Source organism: Trichechus manatus, unplaced genomic scaffold (genome assembly GCF_000243295.1).
Source record: "Trichechus manatus latirostris isolate Lorelei unplaced genomic scaffold, TriManLat1.0 scaffold00012, whole genome shotgun sequence".
NCBI classification, from domain to species: Eukaryota; Metazoa; Chordata; class Mammalia; order Sirenia; family Trichechidae; genus Trichechus; species Trichechus manatus.
The window spans coordinates 15,311,367-15,334,766 of record NW_004443948.1 but is presented as its reverse complement, the minus strand read 5'-3'; positions in this window follow the sequence as shown (position 1 = coordinate 15,334,766).

Genomic DNA, 23,400 nt, shown 5'->3' with positions numbered 1-23,400 from the left:
TGTCCCCTTTATCATTATATAGTGTCCTTCTTTGTCTTTTATGGTGGATTTTGTCTTAAAGTCTATTTTATCTGAGATTAGTATTGCCATTCCTGCTCTTTTTTGGTAGTTGTTAGCTTGATATATTTTTTTCCAACCTTTGATTTTTAATAAATTCACGTCTTTGTTTCCAAGATGTGTCTCTTGTAGAGAGCATATTGATGGATCCTGTTTTTTTATCCATTCTGTCACTGTCCATCTCTTTATGGGTACATTGAGGCCATTTACATTCAGTGTAATTATTGATAGGTGTGAGTTTATTGCTGTCATTTTGTAGTAGTGCTTTCTTTTGTGGTGGTGACGTTTTCTTTGTTCCTCTCACTCTCCTGTGCTGGATTGCTTTTGTTTGTGGGTTTTTTTTTCGTTTCTTTTGTTTTTGCTGAGACTTTATGTTTTTCCTCTTTATTTTTATAAGTAGGTTTGTTCACTTTCTTTGTGGTTACCTTGAAATTTACCCTTATCTTCCTAAGTTTGAAGCAGTCTATTATTACTTGGTATCGCCTTGCCTTACTCTCCATTAGAAAGCTCTATACCTACACCGTTTATTCCCTCTTCTATTGCTCTGATGTTGTTGTCATTTACAGATTAACTTCTCTGATTCCCTGTTGTATTTCTTTTGGTTTTGGATAGTCCTTGAGAGTTCATTTCCTAGTTTGGTATCTGGCTGGTACGATCCTGTGTCCTAGATTCAGCCTGTGAGCTGATGTTTTTGTTCTCAGATCGAAGGACTCCCTTCAATAATTCTTGTAAGTTTTGTTTGGTTTTTACATATTCCCTTAATTTCTGTTTATCTGGAAATGTCTTAATTTCACCATCATATTTGAACCAGAGTTTTGCAGGATATATTACTCCTGGCTGGCAATTTTTTTCTTCCAAGGTTGTATATATATCATCTCATTGCCTTCTTGCCTGCTTGGTTTCTGCTGAATAATCTGAGCTTAGTCATATTGTTTCTCCTCCGTATGTGACTTTTTGTTTTTCTTGAGCTGCGCTCAGGATTCTTTGTCTTTGATTTTGGCTAGTGTGATTATGATATGCCTTGGTGATTGTCTTTTCGGGTCTCTCCTATTGGGGTTCATTGAGCCTCTTGGATGGACAGCTTTTCATCTTTCATGATATTGGGGAAATTTTCTGCCAGCAGTTCTCTCTGTGTTTTGTTTTCTCCTCCTATTCTGGAACTCCGATCACTCGAAAATTTTTGCTTTTGATTGTATTCCACATAATTCACAGAGTCTCTTCATTTTTCTTCATTCTTCTTTCTGACTTTTCCTCAAACAGAGTTGTATCCAAGTGCTTGTCTTCAATTTCACTTATCCTGTCTTCCACCATTTCAAACCTCCTCCTCAGCCCTTCTATGACACTGTCCATTTCTGAAATCTTGTTGTTTATCTTTTGGATTTCTAATTTGAAGTTTTTTTTTTGTATGATTTCTAGTTGTGAATTTATTTTGGCATTTTGTTCCTGCATTATTTTCCTGAATTCTTCCATATTTTTGTCTGTATTTTCTATGAATTTGTCTGCCTCTTCATGAATTTGTCTATTTTTTCCTCATTTGTGTCTGCTTTCTGCTTCAACTCTTGTATAGCTCTTAATATTAGAGATTTGAATTCCCTATGAGGTAGTTCTAGTGTCTTTTCTTCTACTGGTAAGTCATCTGGTGTTTTATTTTGGACACCTACTGGAACCATCCTGTCCTGTTTCTGTAAATGTTTTGATATTGTCTGCTCTCTTTGGGGACTTTGATAGTTATTTTCCTCGTTTACTGATTGTAGACTTGTTTGTTTCATTCTGCTTTTTTGTTTTATTTGGTTATGTCTGAGCAGGCGGGTTGTGTGTTCTTTGTTGTTTGCTCATCTGCGGGCATGATACTTTTCACCTCCTTCTCCAATTGGCAGGGTCAGTTGCTCAGATATGGTACAATAGGGCATGCCTAGCTGAAGAGGAGTTGCTGGGATGGGTTGTTTGTGACACGTACTAGGGCCAACAGGGTGGGCTGGGAAGCAGTGCAGGGCAGGTTCCTGTAGGCCATGCCTGTACTGCTTGGGGGTGTGATGTTCAGTGCACTGTGTAGGTAGGCAGGAAGGAGGGGGGAGATTGTGATGTGTGGAGCTAAGATGCATTTGGGAAAGAGGAGAGAAGAACAGGAGCCAAAAACATACAAACAAACAAAAAAGAGTGCTAAGAGAGCTTTCAGTTGGAGTGGAGAGATGAGAGACTGAGAAATGGAGAAAAACAGAAAGGAGAAGAAGAAGAAAAAAATGAATAAATAAAAATTAGAAAGAGAAAATAAAAGCCCCCAGGGATCACACCAATGCAGCTGCGAGGTCTGGGGAGGTTGCTCCCAGGCCGTGAAGTACAGCCTGGCTAGAAGGGGTAGTGGTGTCACTCAGCACCAGGTATTCAGGAGACAAGAAGAGAAGTATCGGGAGACAAGAAACCAAGTAATGAAGAAAGACAAAAAGGGAAAAAGAGAGAAAAGAAAACAAAACAAACAAATAAGAAAAAAGAACAAGAAAAACCTTAAAAAAACAAGAAAAAAAGAAATGCCCTGGGGGATCCCTCTGTGCATCTGCACAAACTGAGGGGGTAGGTCCCAAGCCATGTGGTACTGCCTGGCTAGAATGGGCTCCCAATTTGAGAAAATGAAAAGAAAACAAAGAAACAGATCAAAACAAACAAACAAATAAAAGCTCCAGGATCCCACCAGCATGGCAGCACAGGCCAGGAAGCAGTTTCACATTCGAGCTGTGTTTCACAGCCTTTCAGGAAGAAGCAAAGATGGAGCACGGAGCCAGGTATTTGAGAGAAAGTGGGGGGAGGTGGTGAGAAGTATGGAAGAAATCAAAAGAAGCAGAAAAATGCAACACTGGAAGACAACAAATGGCACTCAGGGAGTTGGCCAGTGCAGGCGGGTGGAATCCGAGCAGCATTGGGGTGAAGCCAGTGCTTCCTGGCCAAGAGACTGTGGCTGCAGGAAGCAGAGGAAGCTGAGTGGGGGTGAAGAAGCGTGTTGGGTGGGAAAGCATATACTGCTGGTTACCGGTTGTTCTGTCTCCTGCTGGAAGCTCCATGAAGCTGCTTTCCCACACCCTCTGTTCTCCAATCTCTGATAGAAGTCCAAGATGGTGGATTCTTGCTGCATTAGCTGATAGGGGACCCCTGCATGTATCTCTTCTCACTGTCTGTTCTCTGTCAGTTTCTTATTCCATTCGGTTCTTGGCTTCATTCTTTATCTCTTCGTTTGATGCTTAGGGTTTCAGGATTTACATTTTCTGTGTTTGGCTTAGTTTGTCAGATCTTTGCTGTAGGGGGATGGCGTGGTGCTTCTGTCTATAGTGCCACGTTGCCTGGAAGTCCTCTAAAATTGTTTAATGTTTTACATCTCTTTCCTCTTAAACTGTAAGTACCATGAAGGCAGAGAACATTTTTCCCCCACTCAATCTCCAGTGCTACTAGTTAATAAATATTTCTTGAACGAATGAATAAATGATAGCAATGACCTTATAGACTGTCTGTTCACAACTAATTCCACAGAAAGGGCTAACAGGTATGCCATACTGAAAATATTACCTGAGACAGAATGAAATTTTGCCTTAATTATTTGGAAATTGTTTATTTAAACTCGTGCTTCCTGTGTTTGAAGGGAATTTTATGCCTAATTTGTATATGTGCCAAGACCAGATGGAGGTCAGCTGGTTCCATATGTATAAACTTGGGAATTTGACAAAAAGGAGCATAAGTTTTTATTATTCCAAGAAAAGTATGACTTTGGTTAAGTTACCAAAAAAAAAAACATAAACAAAAACAAAAAAACTCTGTCTGTTTTCTAAGACAGAAATGAACATAATACCACTTGCCTTACTCAGCTAGTAACCAGTTTCTGTTGAGTCATCTCCAACGCAAGGTGACCTCATATGTATCAGAGTAGAACTGTGCACCATAGGGATTTCAATGGCTGATTTTCTGGAAGTAGATCAATAGGCCTTGCTTCCGAGACACATCTGAGTGGTCTCAAACTTCCAAACTTTGGGTTAGTAGCACAGTTAGTAGCCAAATGCTTAACCATTTGCACCACCCAGTCAGCTTGCTCAGTTGGTGAAAAGATGAAATTATATATGGCATAACCACATCAGTTGTTGTTGTTGTTAGATGCCAACGAACTGATTTTGACTCATAGCAATTCCAGGTGACAGAGTAAACCTAGGCTGTAATCTTCACAGAAGGATATCACCAGGTTCTTCTCCTGCAGAGTTGCTGGATGGGCCCAAACCACTAACCTTTCAGTTAGCAGCCAAGTGTTTTACTGTTGCATCACCAGGGCTACTTAAACGTATCAGTAGGTACTCAAATATCAATCTCATTACCTTTTTCAGTCAGGGTTGACTCTCAGGCATCAGGGCCTTGCTTTAGCCCTCACCCTCAGGCTCTCTTCCAGGGGCTACTTACAGAGTCCCCCAAAACAAGGAGGACAGTACCTAAGCCAGCTGGTCTTGAGTATCTACTCCGCTTCTGCCTGAACTCTGCTCCTGAGTTAAGACATCATAGTACATTTCTCTTTTAGGCAATTGTTACATCATCCTGATCTGAGTTGATTTTATTTGACTCATTTGATTTTATCACTTTGTTTTTGATTGATTTTAAACCAATTTTGTCATTTCTGTGATTTATTTCAATCTTCATGTCAAGTCATCATTTAGATTACTTTATTGTTAACTTTATAAATGTTTGCTTTACTTTATCCTGATTATGGTTCCTTGTCCTTTATTTTATTTTTCAGTCTTACTATATTTTTATTCTAATAATTGATTTTGCCACTAATCTTGTGGCTTATAAATTGATTATGCCATTTAACCAAACTGCTAAGCTTTATTAGCTAAGGTTACTCACTGTAAATATTTTACTCTATTTTGTAGAGACTCTGCAGTTGTAAAGACATGACATGCAGAAGCCCAGCAATACAGGAGCATTTTGGAGAACAATTAGATTAATTTTGCCTTCCTATTGACCTGACAACCACCCTTCTAACCCTCAAGAGTAAATATGTCAGTATCAGAAAAATAGAAGCCCTTTCTTTTAAAACAGCAAGTGTTTCCCAACCTTTTAAATTAGGCCTACGTTTGAGAAACATAAATTTCTTTTACCACCACTGCCTTTGCTCCCTGAGATGTTTAGGATTGTTCTCTTCCTCCTAACTGCCCACTAAGAATCATTATGCTAGGCAGAGATACATCCCCCACTGAGCATCCAGAATTTGCGAGTCCTTGGGAGTATAATAAAGATGATAAGAAATGACCCTTATCAACCGCATTAGGCCCAAAGGCTTAGAAGTTTTAAAAAGTGAAAAATAGGGGTCCTTGGACTAGTTTTAATGTTTCTGGAAGTTCAGTAGATAGAGCTGTATATTTTATTTAAAGCATCCTGCACCTTTTCTTGAGTCAGGAAGAGTATCCACAGAAGAATGGTAACTCAGATTATTTAATGCAAAAGTACTTATTTAGTACTTAGTGAATGCTGTTGGTTGGACAAAGCTTTCCAAATAAGTTGTTCATAAAAATAACAAATGAAGTACTTAGCTGGGGCAGAGTTTGGAATCGCTGCCCTTGAGGTTCTCACAAGGTCCCATATTGCAGATATAACATAAATTCATGAAACAGAATATATATATGTAAATATAGGTGTGAGTGCTAACTTGTATGTTATAGATTTATATTTAAGCAAAGAGAAAATATGTGGTAGGCTGGGCTTAACAATGAAGACCTCACTGAAGACACCTTTCTCTTTTCCATAGTATAAGAAATGGTTTGGTGGAAATTAAAAGGAAAAAATGAACATGGATTGCGGATGTGCAAAATTGGTACCGAGACAGTGAGAAGGAAGGTTCAGGGAAGAATAGGAATAGCTTAAATGAAGCAGAGAATTAGCCATGTGGAGTAGCAAAGAAGAAAAATATTGATTGAGCAGGATAAAAGTTAGCCTAGGGCTTTAAACATTAGATAAAGGAGTTTTACACTAGTTCATGCACAATGTTGTTGTTGTTAGTTGCCATCCAGTCGATTCCAACTCATGGTGACCCCATGAGTGCAGAGTAGAACTGTACCATAGGGTTATCAAGGCTGTGACCTTTTGGAAGCATATCTCCAGGCCTGACTTCTGAGGAGCAGCTGGGTATGTTCACACCACCAACCTTTTGGCTAGTAGTCAAGTGCTTAAAGGTTTGTGCCATTCAGCGACTCCTTTCGTACATAATAACCAAAACCGATTGCTGTTGAGTTGATTTCAGCTCATAGCCACCCCACTGGACAGAGCAGAACTGCCCCATAGGGTTTCCAAGAAGCAGCTGGTGGATTCAAACCACCAACCTTTTGGTTAGCAGCCAAGCTGTTAACCACTGTGCCACCAGGGCTCCTCATGTATAATACCAGGTGTAAAAATGGTGTGGCAGGGGCATCTGACCTCGTCTAACTTCACAAGGCAGAAGGATAATTAAGATCAAAGCTCAAGGCTTTTTGCAACGAAGCAGAGGTCAGACATACCTCCTTTCGCCTCCATCTTTACCAATTGTGACACCAACCACTCTTCCCAAGGCACTCTCTACTTCCCTGCTGGGTTCAGTAATTCATTACAATGGCCACACAGAACTCACAGACCATACTCATGATTATGGGGTTTATTAGGGAAGTAACAGTTTACAATTCAGGTTTAGGAATGCTCAGGATACAGTTCTATCATCAGAACAGCCTCTTCTCAGCAATGCCCACAGGCAAGCTCTCTGGTCCTCAGCTCCTCAGCCCCTTGACCTCTGCCCTGCTCCAGCGAGTGTTACAAAGCTCTTTTAGCTCTGCTGATAAGTGCCCAGAGGCACCCCACTCTGCCAGTAAGCCTTGGCCCAAAGGTACTCAACTCTAGCTCTGTGAGTCAGCAAACCTAGCTCCACCAAGTGTCAGAGGCACTCTACTCTGCCAGCAAATCTTCTGCTGCTGCTTCTCACAGTCTTCAGTGTTACAGCTCTCTCTCTTGGTCTTCCGTGTTACAGCTCCTATTCTCTCTCTCTCTTAGCGTCCTGGTTCCAGGAGCTTCTTAGTGCAGGGATCCTGGGTCCAAAGGATGTGCTTCACTCCTGGCTCTTCTTTCTTGGTGGTGGTGTGATCCTCTCCTCCTGTCTCTGGAATGGCTCACTTTAAGCCTAGCAGAATGGCAAAACTGACCAATCCGTTCATTAGGGTTCCATACACCTTATTTGCATAGTCCCACTCAATTGTTGCATGTGAGTCACAAAGACTATGGCTAGAAGGGCCATCTTAAGTAATTCACTGGACACCGGGCCATTATAGACTCTTCAACAGGCTATCAACTGGAAGAGCATGAAGAAAAGACTAGCTAAGAAAATAAACTAAATTTCCCAAGTTTTATAATGTTTGTAATGATTTATAAGATGTATTATGAAATTACTCTTTATTTTTAATTCATGTTAAAAATTATTGCAGTAATTGAGGCATAAGATAAACATGGTCTGGAGCAGGCTGGTAACACTAAGATGAGGAGAAAGTCATTGTGAAAAAGACACAACTTGGTGATTGACGGGACTTGAGAGAGGTTAAAGGTTTCTGGCCAAAATGATTAGGAAAATGGAGGTGCTGTTAACCCTTCCAGAGGACTAAATTAGCCTTGCTTTTATCCTTAACCTTTAATTAAATTAGTTCAGATTTTTTTAAAGAGAGAGATTATTGGTACCATAAATCCAAAATTGCTCCTCTCCTTTAAAAATAATTCTTCCCCACTTACTCCATAGCATTGGACTCTTCAAGTCAGGTGTCAGATTTTATGGTTTATTTATAGTAATGACATTTAAATGCCAGATTTCTAGGCTGCTAGTTTTATACATATATATATATATAGTTAGTAATATTTAGGAAAAGATGTACATTCAGGAATAAAGATCTCTACATTGCACAGGCAAAACTAATTTTTAACAACCTGCTTGTGATACAGAAAATTGTCATGCCATATATCTTTGTAACTGAAACACTCAACCATAATTGTACACGTGGTTAATGATATTACTTGTAATTTTTTTAAAATCTCTCCCACATCCCCTCAAAAAACAAAACAAAACCAAAACAAGAGTAGAAAAGACAAAACAAACAAAAAATAACTAAAATCAGAATAGAACCCTTTACCAGGATTCATTTTAGTCACTTCAGTATACGTAGGTAAATTTAAGACGTTCCTTTCCAAATTCATGCATGTCAGATACTTGAATCCTTACGTTCGTGATTTTCTTCTTGTGGTGATATTAGTGGTTGGGGTCACTGTGGTTGGAATTATGTTTAAGGCAGTAGCAACAGTGATGTATGAATTAATTTGGAGATAGCATGTTTGAAATCTAGGTAAACCACTACTGGTAACATGAACACTGGCTGAACACTTTCACTAATACTTGAACCAATTTTCCAATTCAGTAGCCCGTAGATTACTATTTTATGACAACTCTATTTTTACACACTTATTTGCTGCAGAGGGGGAACAAGTAGTTCCCAAACTGTCACAGAAGAGTCACAACAAACTATTATAAAATTTTACATCTGGGTATATTTCAAAAAAACACCTGTCTGGTTTGCTAGAGAGCACAGAACTCAGTTGCAAGCAAAAAGCCCATTTGGGTTTGCAGATTGCCACGAGGCTACAGGCTAGCACCTTATACGTCCCTCCGTTACTGCAACTATCACATGAATTTTCGAGCTCCCTGACGACAGAGGCTGTGATATTTTAACCGTGAATATGCAGAGCTTATATGAGTACCTGGCTCGTGCTTATTAAATATTTGGTTGAGAAAATGAATTAACAAATGAGCTTGACAATGCTGAGCTGCAGCAGAAGAGGGACTAAAGAATAATGAGATGAAACTCTTCCCCAGAGTAATATATAATTACACACAGTCATACCAACTGACACCTTCTAGAACATTCTACACTACTATCCTTGGAAATCAACTTCCCAAATACAGTCGTTCCTTCTAAGGCTTTAAACTAACTGACTTTTCACAGTATTTCAACATTTTAACTCTCCACTTTCTTGGATGTTCTCCTTTTGGAGTTTCCACAACTCCGTCCTCCTGCTGGTCTTTCCTCCTCTCACCACTTTCTCTACCCTTGACTGTCTGCTTCACAGCTGCTCTTCAGGTGCTAATTCCTTCAGCATTTCCTATTCAGACCATGTTTTCCCTTTTTTTATGAGTTTCTGCTGAGCGCATTTATTTACTGCCATGAATTCTGTCTTAGTCATCTAGCGCCTCTGCAACAGAAATACCACAAGTGGGTGGCTTCAACAAAGAGAAATCCGTTCTCTCATAGTCCAGAAGGCTAGAAGTCCGAATTCAGGGTGCTGGCTCCAGGGGAAGGCCCCTTCTCTCTGTTGGCTCTGGAGGACGGTCCTCATCATCATTCTTCCCTTGGCCTGGGAGCATCTATCTCAGCACAGGAACCTCAGGTCCAAAGGACTCACTCTGCTCCCAGTGCTGCTTTCTTGGTGGTATGAGGTCCCCATGTCTCTCTGCTTGCTTCTCTGTTTTATATATCAAAAGAGATTGGCTTAAGACGCTATCTAATCTTGTAGATCTCATCAACATAATGGCCGCTAATCCATCTCATTACATCATAGTGATAGGATTTACATAGTGACAGGGAAATCACGTCAGATGACAAAATGGTAGACAATCATACAATCCTGGGAATCATGACCTAGCCAAGTTGACAGGTATTTTGGGGGAACACAATTCGATTCATGATAGTTTCCATTCTGGTTATATGCTAAATTGGTGTTTCTAGCCCCAAACCTCCTCTAACCCCCAAAAAACCCATTGTCGTCGAGTCGATTCTGACTCATAGCAATCCATAGGTCTTTACTTCCAACTGCACACTGGATCTGAATCCTATTCTTTTCCTAATTTCATATATTACTTCTAATTCCCATTGCTGTCGAGTCAATTCTGACTCATGGTGACCCAAGTGTGTAGAGTAGAACTGCACTCCACAAGATTTTCAAGGCTGTGATCTTTCAAAAGCAGACCGCCAGGCCTTTCTTCAGAGAGGTCTCTGAGTGGGCTTGAACCACCAGTCTTTCAGTTAGTAGTCAAGTGCTTAACTGCTCGCACTACCCAGGGACTCCTTTCAGATATACTTTACTTTCCTGTATACTTTACTTTTGTTTATCACCTTTTGAATGCCCTTTACGAATTTCATATATACTTCACTTAATCACACTTTCTTTTCTTCTATTATCATCACCATATTGAAAACAGCTAAAATCCTAAAGGTTATCTTCAAATGACTTCCTGTTCTTTCTTTCTTTGTAAAAAAAAACAAAAAACTCCTAAATATGTGTTCTTCTAAATCTGAGATAGCTCTTGAATTCCCCCTCAGCTGACTTCTTCAAACTCTCCTTCTCACTTCCACTAAATAGCAACCTTTTGATGGGACTTCATTGACAAGACTTTGCCTACCCCTATTTCCTCCCCATTCCGATCTAATCTGCCTCTGGCTCCCAGAAAGTACTTTATATCACTCACCTGCTTAAAATCCCCTGGCAATGCATCATTATCAGCAGAAAAAGGTAGAAATGTTGCATTGTGTATAAGATGCTTGATAATCTCTCTGCAATCTATTTTACAAAAAAATTATCCTACTTCTCAGGTTTACAGGTGCCACACACATTTGCACACCATTAACCACATTACCAGAGGAATATGTAACAGGAATATGTGGTATAAGGTTTCTAGGTGGCGCAAACAGTTTGTGCTCAACTACTAACGGAAAGGTTGACAGTTCAAACCCATCCAGCAGCACCACAGAAGAAAGGCCTGGTGATCTGCTTCAGTAAAGATTACAGCCAAGAAAACCCTATGGAGTAGTTCCACTCTGTCACGGGGGATTGCTATGAGTCAGAATTAACTTGACAGCAACGGGCTTGGTTTGGAACCACCTTTCCTTGCTAACAAATGCTATCTGTGTAGAAGCTCCTTTGTCTTCTACTATTCAAATGGCACCTCAGGGGAGATTTCCAAGGTATCGTCCTGTAGAATTTTAATCCTCAATGTTCTCAGAGCCCTGTGTTTAAACCACTGGTAAACATATTTCACATTGTGTCAGAGAAATGAAAATACTCCATCATAAAACTTTATCTCATTCAACAGCCGTTTATCACTTTGTGAATGTCCTTTAGGAATTTACCATCTAGCAAAGAAAACAATAACAACAAACCACAATGAAAATAATAATAATAGCTAACAATTACATAGTGCTTGGTATGGGCCAGGCACTGTTCCAAGCACAAATGTAACTGCTGGCTTTGCTGGCTTTTTATCCATGAACTCAGGCAATTTCTCCTCTGAGCAAGGATAGAAACACCATAGATGTGGAAATTGAGGGAGTTTATTCTTTTTTCAGTAATTTGTTTATTCCCTTGGAAAAGAGGTTAGTACAATGATGTTTTTCAGACATATTGTGAATTTTGGTGTAGATTTCAATGCCACCTTAACGTGCTGTATGCTGGTTTCATTTTAGCTAGCTATAAATTTTCTTAGACAATTCACCACACTGTGAAGTGTTCCCCTAATCAAGTGATTTTCAAACTTGAGCAAGAAACAGAATCACCTAGAGGGCTTGTTAAAACACAGATTTTCAGGTCGCAACCCCAAAGTTTCCGATTCAGTAGGTATGAAATGGTGCTGAATTGGCATTTCTAAGACTTTCCCAGATGAGGCTGATGCCGCTGGTCCAGAGGACCACATTTAATCACTGGTTGGATCCATGATCATTGACTAAAAACTCTCATACCTGACAAAATTCTCCAAAAGGATACTGTTATCACCCAGGGAAGGAAATATAACAGGGTATATGATTGATTATAATCCTTTAACCAGGAAGTACCTTTGGAAAAACTGTTCAGATCAGGTTGTTCCTGTTGTCTTTGCTCATGAAGTTTCAGTTCTGACTGGCAAAATTTATCATTAGTTGAGGTGGGGGGAAAACATATACCCATATAGTTAGAATCGACTCAGCGGCAACGGGTTTTGTGTTTGGGTTTTTATATATATATATATATATATATATATATATATCACAAAATAATTCTCAACAGCAATCTAATGCATAAAGTGGAGGCTCTAATGGGGCATTATCAATCTTAAAATAAATTTCTTGATGATTAAAAAAACAGCATAATTATGTTAACTTGTCCTCATGATAACAAATACAGGCATATAATTTTTTTTAAAACTTTGTTATTCTCTGATGCTCCCCCTAGTGTCCTTAACTGGATATACAAGTATTACAGATAACATGCGTTGGATTTAATGCATTCAACAGCAAATTAGAGACATCGCAAAAGGATTTAAATGTGCTTTACTACTGGAAACCCTGTTGGCATAGTGGTTAAGAGCTATAGCTGCCAACCAAAGGGTCGGCAGTGTGAATCCACTAGGCACTCCTTGGAAATTCTATGGGGCAGTTCTATTCTGTCCTATAGGGTCGCTGTAAGTTGAAATAGACTCGACAGCAACAAGCTTGGCTTTTTGGTTTTTAAGTTGTTACTCAGCTAACAACAGTATTTTGTTTAAAAAAAGAGAGAGATGATCAGGACATCCACAAAGTGAGAGTGGCCCTCAGGGAAAAAAAAATTAACCCTCTAAATCAAGAATATCAAAAGTTTACAGCTCAAGCATTTTAGCTATGTTTATGAAAAATAGGCCCATAGAAGGGCCTTTCTCAGCATCTATAGGCAGCCCTCATTCCTTGGCTTATGACCCTCTGCTGTCATCAAAGCCAGCAATGACCGATCAAGTCTTTCTCAAGATGCCATCTTTCTGGTTCTGATCTTCTGCCTACCTCTTCTCCATTTAAGGACTATTGTGATAACATAAAACCAACCTGGATAATCCAGGATAATCTTTCTTTAAGGTAATTAGAAACTTCAATTTTATCTGCAACCTTAATTCCCCCTTGCTATGTAATACACTAGGATGTGGACATCTTTAGGGGATCCTTTTACCTACTACGAGGAGCCCTGGTGGCACTGGTTAAGTGCTCGGATGCTAACCAAAAGGTCGGCAGTTCGAACACACCAGCCACTCTGCAGAAGAAAGATGTGGCAGTCTGCTTCTGTAAAGATTACAGTCTTGGAAACTCTATAGGGTCGCTATGAGTGGGAATCGACTTGATGGCAAGTGTTTTTTTTTGTCGTTTTTTTACGAGTTACCTACTACAAGCATCAATAACACCTTAAATTCTCAGAGAACAAATTTATTTCAGCCAGATAAGAAAGAATCTTAGGATCTTAGAACAAATTTATTTCAGCCAGATAAGAAAGAATCTTAGGATCTTATGCCCTGAGGGCTAGACAATGCAGACTCTGGAGCTAGAAAGAGAAGGACTAAGAAAAATTGAAGAAAGGTATTTCTAAACTGCAGCCATTAGTATGCTGAGGATCATTCCTGATTTCTTTTAAATAACAGGCAAATCTGCAATTTGTATGTAGTGCTGTATCTAATAAAGCCTTGGGTTTGATGTGGCAACATTTCACTTTTTCATATGTGAAAGTAAAGACATATTCAGTAGTTATTTCTGGTTGTTACCCCCACTCCTCCCTACCCCCCACTCAAAAATGACTAATGAAGCACTAACCATTTGCCACCATATGTGCTGAGTTTTGGGGACAAGATACTGAGACCATTAGGATACTTTCTTGTAAACTTTTCCTAGAGACAATGATTCACCACTATATTTGAATATAGGAAGACTCTCACAAGTGATTATTTCCCTAATAAGAAAAATCTGTTCTGCTGATCACAAGGTAATCTCCAAACCCATGAGCCTCATCCAACACATTCTATAATCCTCCCTAAGTAGTAACATTTAGTAGAAAGATCATGGGTCTTACCAAGTGGCAGGCTCCCGCCTTTCAAATTCAGTTTCACGGCATTAAATGTGTAAGCTGGAGCAAACCTCTTTTCCCTTATCTCTAAGATATTGGAAACCTTTTTACAGTGGGGTTACATGAGATAGAATCTGTATACTTAGCACAGTAACAAGAATGACAACAAAAAAAACAGTTACCTTCCAATCGATTCCTACTCACGGTTGTGCCACTCAGGACTCCACTGCTTATCACAGTAGTGGTTGCCCATTAGCAGTGACTTCAACAAGTCTTCAGTTCGTCTTCCAAACTTCTAACACTGAGCAATGACTCTGTGTTAACCTCCAGTTAGTTCTAAAACCCTGCCGACTGTTCTTTCCTTCTATTCAAAGTTTACCCATCTCCAAGGTCTGCCCCTTTTTCAGATTTCATTTGGTCTTTCCCTTCTCAAGGTCCTGCAAGTCTCTTTTCGAAACCTAACTAGATACAAGCAACAGTATGTGACTATGTCATGTAGAAATATCAATGCCAACTTGGCAGAAAATCCCTGATGGACATAATTCAGTGCCATGATTAAGGGAAGAATCTACTATATTCCCATTGAACGGATTTGTTTCTGAATTTCAAATATTTCTCTAACTTGTTCGGTGTGATTCAGAATTTTAGTGTTGTAATAATTTTTATAGCTGCTTCTACAACTATTATTTTAATATAAAAGATATGTAAAAAATTCCTTTGTTGAAGAGTAGGCCAAAGAGAACATATTATTTAACGAAGACATTTTTATATGGATTATTCTTATTTTAAAAACTATATTTGGAAAACGCTATAAAAATTAGTATTTAAGATCAGAATATCTCTTGCATAAAACCAAAAAAACCAAACATGTTGCTGTGAGTCGATGCTAACTCATAGTGACCCTATAGAGGCATTCTATGTAAAAAAAAAAAAAAAGAAAAATTACATACATAGCTTCGAGTTGAAGATGTATTTTGACATTTTGCAAGGATCAACTGAATACATTAAAATTGCTAATAACATATGATCAAGCTACCTAATCTGAAAGTATATTTTAATTTATCCAACTGAATATATAATGTCTCTTTGAAAATAAAAACAACATTTATTGTCACGTCAATACATCACGATAAACAGGGTGAAACTCACAATTGCTGAAATTCCAAATTATCGTAGTTCAGTTTCATACATCTAGGTAAATGCATATTTCTAAGAGAAGCCCTGGTGGTGCAGTGCTTAAGAGCTCAGCTGCTAACTGAAAAGTTTGAGCCCACCAGCTTCACGGGAGAAATATGTGGCAGTCAGCTTCCTGAAAGATGACAGCCTTGGATACCCAACGAGGCAGTTCTACTCTGTCCTCTAGTGTCAGTATGAGTTGGAATCGACTCGATGGCAACGGGTTTTTATATCTCTAAAAACATTAAAATATTTTCTCATGAACAAATAGTTCAAGACTAGATAGGAATCTTGATTTTAATAACATCCCTCTAAACATGTGTTCTATACTCTGGAGAGCTGCAGGCCTAAGTAGAGACACATGTAACAGTCTCTTTAAAAACAGTGTACTCTATGCACCCCACCAATGCAGGAGGCTCTGATATTAAAAAAGAAGTTGTCACCATTTACCTAGATAATTAGGGCTAAACTACAATGCTATCTAGCTTCTTTAGCCATTTTTTCCTTAACTACTTAGTTATAAAAGTGTTACAACAATCTATTAAGTATATCCTATTAATACTTCCCAGTGTTAAATCCAAACTCCAGTCAACCAGCACAACACATCCACCCAGAAGTGTAGTCCAAAAACTGCTAATCAAGTGATGACATTGAGAAATTTCTAAAAAAAATTCGTGGTAATGTAGGTGAATATAAATTCAGCGTGGGTAAATAATTCTTTATCTTCCACCTGTAGACAGCAGGATTTTAGGTGAGTAACAATGAAGAGTATCTTATAGATTAATTATGTATATATGAGTATATTAGTTAGGATTATAACTGATATTATGTTTATATGTGTATTATATATTTACATTATATATGAGTGTGTATGAAGCCCTGGTGGCGTTGTGGGTAAGAGCTCAGCTGCTAACCAAAAAGGTCAGCAGTTCAAATCCACTAGTTGCTCCTTGGAAACCCTATGGAGCAGTTCTACTCTGTCCTATAGGTTTGCTATGAGTCAGAAACGACTCGACAGTGCCTAAGAACAACAGGAGGGTGTATATATAGAGAATAAAATAGCATGACTTTTGAAAAAACTATACCAAAGTATAAGTAGTAAGTGCCCATGTATTATAAAAAAGTTTAATTCTTCAGCCTGTATATACTGCTAAGCTTAACATACCAAACAAACAAACAAAATAAAAACATTGCCATCGAATCAACTGAGACTCATAGTGGCCCTATAGGACAGAGTAGAACTGCCACATAGGGTTTCCAAGGCTATAATCTTTATGGAAGCAGACCGCCACATCTTTCTCCTGCAAAGTGGCGGGTGGGTTCAAATCATGGACTTTTTGGTTAGCAGTTGAGCACTTCACTACTGCACCATCTTAAATGTAGTATCTTTACAATTTTGGTCATTTAAGCTTAATAGAAACCCAAAACCAAACCTGTTGCTGTTGAGTCAATTCCAAGTCATAGCAACCCTACAGGACAAAGTAGAACTGCAATTTTAAGGAATTTATACTCATACTCTAACTTCAGATAAAAGTCAAAAACAAAAGGTGTCAGACAAATGTATGCTAATGTTATTTTAACAAGTAATTGATCTTGAAATCAGTCTCCCAACCATAAATGCAAAATCCTGAATCCTTAACTCTCTTTGTTGATATTAAATGCTGTAATTCAGTATAGGTGCAGATTTTGACAAGACTAATAATACTATTTATATGTGTAATTATTTAAATTATCCATACTTCTTTGGTTTAATTGTGTTCACTAAATTGGCATGCATAATTTATGACATCAGTGCTGTCAAACCATCAATCTACACTTCAGACAGCAACACATCAACTAAATGACAGGATAAAATGTTTGAATTGATTTAGAAAAGAACTTCAGTTTTTAAGGCGGAAGTTTGTATCATATTTAGGTACCCAAGGAATACAGATTTTTGGTGCTATTTTTAGAAATATCTTGATAACTCTTTCAAAAAGATTATAACTATTGTAATCTAAGGGGGAAAAACATACAACAAGTGTTGTTAGTCTCTTTTTGATTTGTATGGACCATCAACTAATTTGGAAGTCCTGTAAAGCTTATCAAAGTAATGTTTTTAAATAACTAAAATAAAATACTCTAGGACACTATGTAAATATACCAAATTATTAAATGACTATGTTGTATTGTGTGCATGTGCTTTGTTATAAATACATTGAATCACAAGATCTAGTGGCAGGTCTAATAAGTACCAACATTTCAAAATAATGATGAGCATAAATTACATTTTGAGGGATCTGCAACAATTATAATATGGTCTAATCCATCAGTATCACTATTCATAGTTACTTGTTGCCTACTTTTACAAAAGTTAGTGAAAATAGAGATGATTTTCTTTTCCGTATTCAGTGTCACCCATAACCCCACTGCTGTCGAGTTGATTCCAACTCATAGTGACCCTATAGAACAGAGAAGAACTGCCCCATAGAGTTTCCAAGCAGCACCTGGTGGATTCAAACTGCCAACCTTTTGGTTAGCAGCCATAGCACTTAACAACTACACCACCAGGGTTCCCTAAATTCTGTTGAGAACTCCTTGGGTATCTGTGGACCCCAGGTTAAGAACTGCTGCCTTAGAGTAAGTCTTGTATTTCCATCAATTGATATTGTCTTTCTTTTCCTTGAATGTCAAGCTATCAATTCATTTATTTCAGAAATAAGAAGATAATCTTTGCATACTTTTTCAGCATGTATCAGGCAAAATAATTGATAATATTTTCCCCAACAAAAAAATGCATAAAAATATGAACTAAATGTTAATGTAATTTTTTTTTTTTAATTTTACTTTTACTGCTTTGGTGATGTACATGAGAACCCTCTCAATGAATGTGTTCTGGAAATTGAAACTGTTCTGGAATTCATAGCATTAATCTAAATGCCAGGCCATATAATATAAAGATTTAGCTACCCAAATCTTATTACACAGAGCTTGTATGCTATGATATGACTGTTATATTTGCATTTATACATGGAAAATGTATAACAGACAATGTAAACAAACAATGTAAAACAAAAATAGCTTAGGAACATAAATATGTTTTACAAGAAGATGTCAAATTTCTTAAGAAATAAACTAACACTAAATGGCAATATTTCTGTTAAAAAAGATTGAGGAAAAATTGAAAGTACCTGTACACTTTCAATTTCCGTCTCTTACTTCTCCTAGATTAAATTAAAGTGTGCTTTGCAAGAGGGAATAAAAAATATGTCCTTCTAATATTGAATAGCTTGTTAGAACACATCAGTTTTGAGTTGTTTTCCCAGTACAGATAATTTGCAATTTTTAACCAGTTCCCTTTGAGACCCAAGAAAGCATGTGTCTGAAGATAGTAACTTTGACCAAATCACACCTCCTCTCATTAACAAACGAACAAACACAGCCATATGAACAAAAATATCAAAATACTAAATGTTTTCATTCATTATATATTCACTATCCTGTTCACACTGAAGATTTGTTAAAGGCAATCTTGACATGATTTTAGAGATCAAATATAATTCTCAGACAATAACTTTGGGATATAGCAAGATCAGCATCACATAATAAATTTTATCCACATACCAAAAAATATGCCTTCGGTCATTCAATCCTTCTATATTGGTTTATTACATAACAGATTACCATAAACTTATACCTCTTGCTGTCGAGTTGATTCCGACTCATAGAGACCATACTGGACACACTAGAATTGCCCCACAAGGGTTCCCAAGGCTGTAAATCTTTATGGAAGCAGACTGCCACATCTTTCTCCCACAGAAGGGCTGATGGGTTCAGACGGCCAACCTTTCAGTTAGCAACCCAATGCTTTAACCACTGCACACCAGGGTTCATTACCATAAACTTAGTGGCTTAAAAAAATGCCCGTTTATTACCTCACAGTTCTGTAGGTCAGAAGTCCAAGTGCAGCTCAACTGGGTTTTCTACTCAAGGTTTTACACTCAAGATATTCTGCTGAGCTAAGTTTTAATTTGGAGGCTCTAGGGGAAGAATCCGCTTCTAAGATCATCCAGGCAGTTGCCAAAATTCAGTTCCTTGTTACTGTAGAACTCAGGTCCCTGTTGTCTTCATAGTTCTCAGCAAAGAACCGCTCTCAACTCCTAGAGGTCACCCATATGCCTTGTCATGTGACCCCCACCATCTTCATGACCAGCAATGAAGAATGTCTCCCTCATCGAATCACTTTCAAGCTTCAAATCTGTTCCACCAGGAAAATCCTCATCCCTTTCAAAAGCTCCCTTTATTAGATTCAGCCACTCAAGATAATCACTCTGTCTTAAGTTCAACTAATTTGGAACCTTAATTACATCTGCAAAATCCCTTTTGCCATATAAATTAATATAATCATGGGAGTGATACCTCATCATATTCAAGGTTCTACACTGGAAGAAAAAATCTTTAACAAAGTGACACTCGTGGTTTAAAAGGAAAAAAATGTTGAAACAATTTTATATATACTCACTAATTCCTTCATCAAATACGTATTAAATATCTACTTTATATCAGCATTAAGTCTAGCATTCTAAAGACATTAGCAAAGACAGCACAGTCACTGCTTGTGAAGAGTCTAGTTTACAAATAACTATCTCACAATCTCAAATATTTACAGCTAGTAAACTCTACAAGTAAAACTGACCACATTTCAACAATACTTACTGTGGAACTACCGTGTGCCAATCATGTGCTGGATGCTGAAAAACCACACGAAAAATACAATTCTTTATATAAAACTCAGTAATGGTTATTTTTCAGTGGCTCATAATCAAACTGAACAATACTGCTTTTTTATAGAGACATTAGGAACGTTATGAAGCCCAGTTATCTTTCCAAAGCTGTTGGCTTTAGTCATTGGTGGAAGATTGAGATTGGCTAATGACCTGGAGAAGAACATGGGTGTATTCCAAGCATGCCTAAGAAATGAGACCATCAATTCAAATCCAAGGGCACTTCTGGGATAGCTGCATTTAAGGTGCTAGAATCCTGATGGCATCTCCAGAAAATCTGAAGATGATTCTTACATAGTAAATAATCTGATCAGATAACCGAAGGTGCTGTTAATAACCTTGAAATAGATGAGCCTAATCTGCAAATTATATATGGCAAGAGCTAATGATCAGCAAGTTCGTTTCAGAAATTAAGTGGTTTCATCATGATTATGCAGAATTAAAACCTATATTTGGATATTAAAATGAGTTTGTGTACTTTATTGTCTGCTATTCTTTCAGAAACCACTATGATTATGCAGAATTAAAACCTATATTTGGATATTAAGATGAGTTCATGTACTTTATTGTCTGGTATCTTTCAGAAATGAGATTAAAAACAAATACAAAGTTTTTAAAGAAATAGACATGAATTAGAGAACTTAAAAGTACAGCTGAGTCACTCTCCTTAGTCATTCTTATATTTATGACAGTTTAGTGTTTGTTTCTTATATTTTATGAAGATATTTAACAATAATTTTTGAAGGTAAACATACAATGACAACCATTATAATTGTTGGAATGTGTAAAATTAAAAAGAGGAAAAGAAGTCAGGGATTAATCGGCCTCATTTTTCATAAAAATAAACATAATTATCCAGAAAGAAAAGGATGGAAAGAAGAGAAATAAAACAAATGTTGTTTTAAAGTAGTATATTCTAGAAGAAAATGTTTTGTAAACATTTTGTCAGATATCTTACAGTAAAGCAGTAGCATAGTTTGATCCTATTGAACTATTTAAGGTGAAAGTGGGAAGAAAAGAACACCCAGTGCAAAAATACTTAAGAAAATCTAGCTCTCATTTTTGAAGGAATAAGCTGAGGACCAGAGATATTAAGAGACTTTCCTAAAGTTGCAGAGCTAGTTGAAAGCAAGATCAAATTAAAATCTGGTTTCTCTGGTTTCTCTCTATTTCTAGCCAATGCCTTGTTCTCAAAAGATAAGAATTTGAACCAAATCACTGTGTTTAAGATGGATGGTAAAATTATAAGCCATCCTTTAGATTTAAACTGATAGCATCAGGATGGAAAAAGAAAGTGCAAAGGAAGATGGGGAAAGATAACTAATATAAATGAAGTGACTCTGGCCCTATTCCTAAATTGTTATAAACTTATTTGAATTACTCCTATATTTAACATAATTCCTAAAGGACTCTATCTAAAATATTATCCGCCATCCTCCTGGTCACTCTCTATCCCCTTATTTTGTTGTACTTTTCTTCATAGTTATTAATTGGTTTATTTTAGTTATTTTTCTACCCTCTTATCTACCCCCCTTAGAATGTAAATTCCATAAAGGCAGAACAGTATTTGGAACAGAGTCAGAGCCTGATAAATGAGTGAATAAATAAATTTATTTATTAACTGAATGGATAAATAATATTCCCAACTTTGCTTTGGTATGGATATGGCTGACTCACGTTTACAAATGAAAAAACAGAGAATCTCACTTCTGTGGCTTCACAGCTAAAAAGTGGCAGAGCAGCTTTTCAATGGAGAAAAATAATCACAGAATAATAATAATGATATACCACTTATGGGGGGAAATCTATAAATATATTTATCTATATAACTAGGAAAACATCTAGGGGATATATACAAACTTTATGGGTAAGGGTATAGAATGGGATGTGTGCATAAAAGGGAGAATTGTACGCTTTGCATATGTCTTAGTTTCCCAGTGCTAACATAACATAAATACACAAGTGGGTGGCTTTAAAAAACAGAAATTTATCTTTTCACAGTTCAGGAGGCTAAACGTCCAAATTCAGGAAGTGGCTTAAGGAGAAGTCATTCCTTGTCCATCTGAGCTTCTAGTAGCTGCCACAATCCTTGTAGATGTATTTGTCTCTTTCATCTGTCTTCCTCTGTGTCCATTCTGCTCTTTTTATAAGTCAGATGTGATTAGATTTAGAACTCACTCTACTCAGGTATTACCTAATTAACATAACAAAAAGAATTTCCAAATGGGGTCATATTTACAGATCTCCCACTACCCATAGTAGAACCGCTTCAAGGCTGTAAATCTTTACAGAAGCAGACTGCCACATCTTTCTCCCACAGAGTGGCTGGTGGGTTCAAACCACTGACCTTTTGGGATCCATATTTACAGGTATAGGGGCTAGAATTTCAATACCTATTTGGAGAAGGGGGACACAATTCAATCCATAACAGTATATTATTAACTATTCTTTTGTGTAAGCATTAATTTTTCACAAAAAATACGTTTGAGTTTTATAATTTATAAACTGACAGTATCTGTTTCAAGATTTACATTCATACTTACCTGACACCCACCTCTGTGTGCTTTCTAGTAATGAGTAAGCCAAGAACAGATCATGTGAAGGCCACATACAATGACAGTGTACAATTATTTAATTTTTTGGTTAGTGAAATTTCCAAACATAAATACTCAAAACTTGTAGTAATTAAAAATGTAAAATAATATTGACAGATTATACATGTGCAATGGTAAGCATGTTAAGTTAAATAAAGTTCATGTTATCATATAAAGGCCAAGACCACTTGTAAAATTATTTCTGTCTTGTTATAAATGCAATAGTTCCAAATCTGTAACAAAAGAGAATGTGTTTTTGCAAGTCTGGGTCATTATTAGCTTAAAGGAACCCAAAACAACACAGAATACAGGAATCTTTGTGAACCATATCTTCCAAGTTTGGACAATCCATTTAAAAATCAGTAATTCAGTACCAGCCATCCCTCCATATGTCTCTGATTGACCCATAGTTCCCATTCATCTCAATGTTTAATCCATAAAACCATGCAAGTGGCCATCTAAGATGCATCAATTGGTCCCAACCACTTGGAGCAGAGGAGAATGAAGAAACCAAACATACAAGAAAAGTATTAGCCCAAGAGACAGAATGGGCCACATAAACCAGAGACTTCATCAGCCTGAGACCAGAAGAACTAGATGGTGCCCAGCTGCCACCAATGAACATCCTGACAGGGAACACAACAGAGGGTCCCTGATGGAGCAGTAGAAGGATGGGGTGCAGAACTCAAATTATAGTAAGAAGATGAGACTTAATGGTCTGACTGAGACTGGAGGCATCCCAGAAAGCATGGCCCCTGGACTCTATCAGTCCAGAACTAAAACAATTTCCAAAACCAACTCTTCAGACAGGGATTGGACTGGACTGTGGGACATAAAGTGATACTTGTGAAGACTGTGCTCTTATTCAAGTAGATACAAGAGACCAAAGGGGCAGCTTCTGT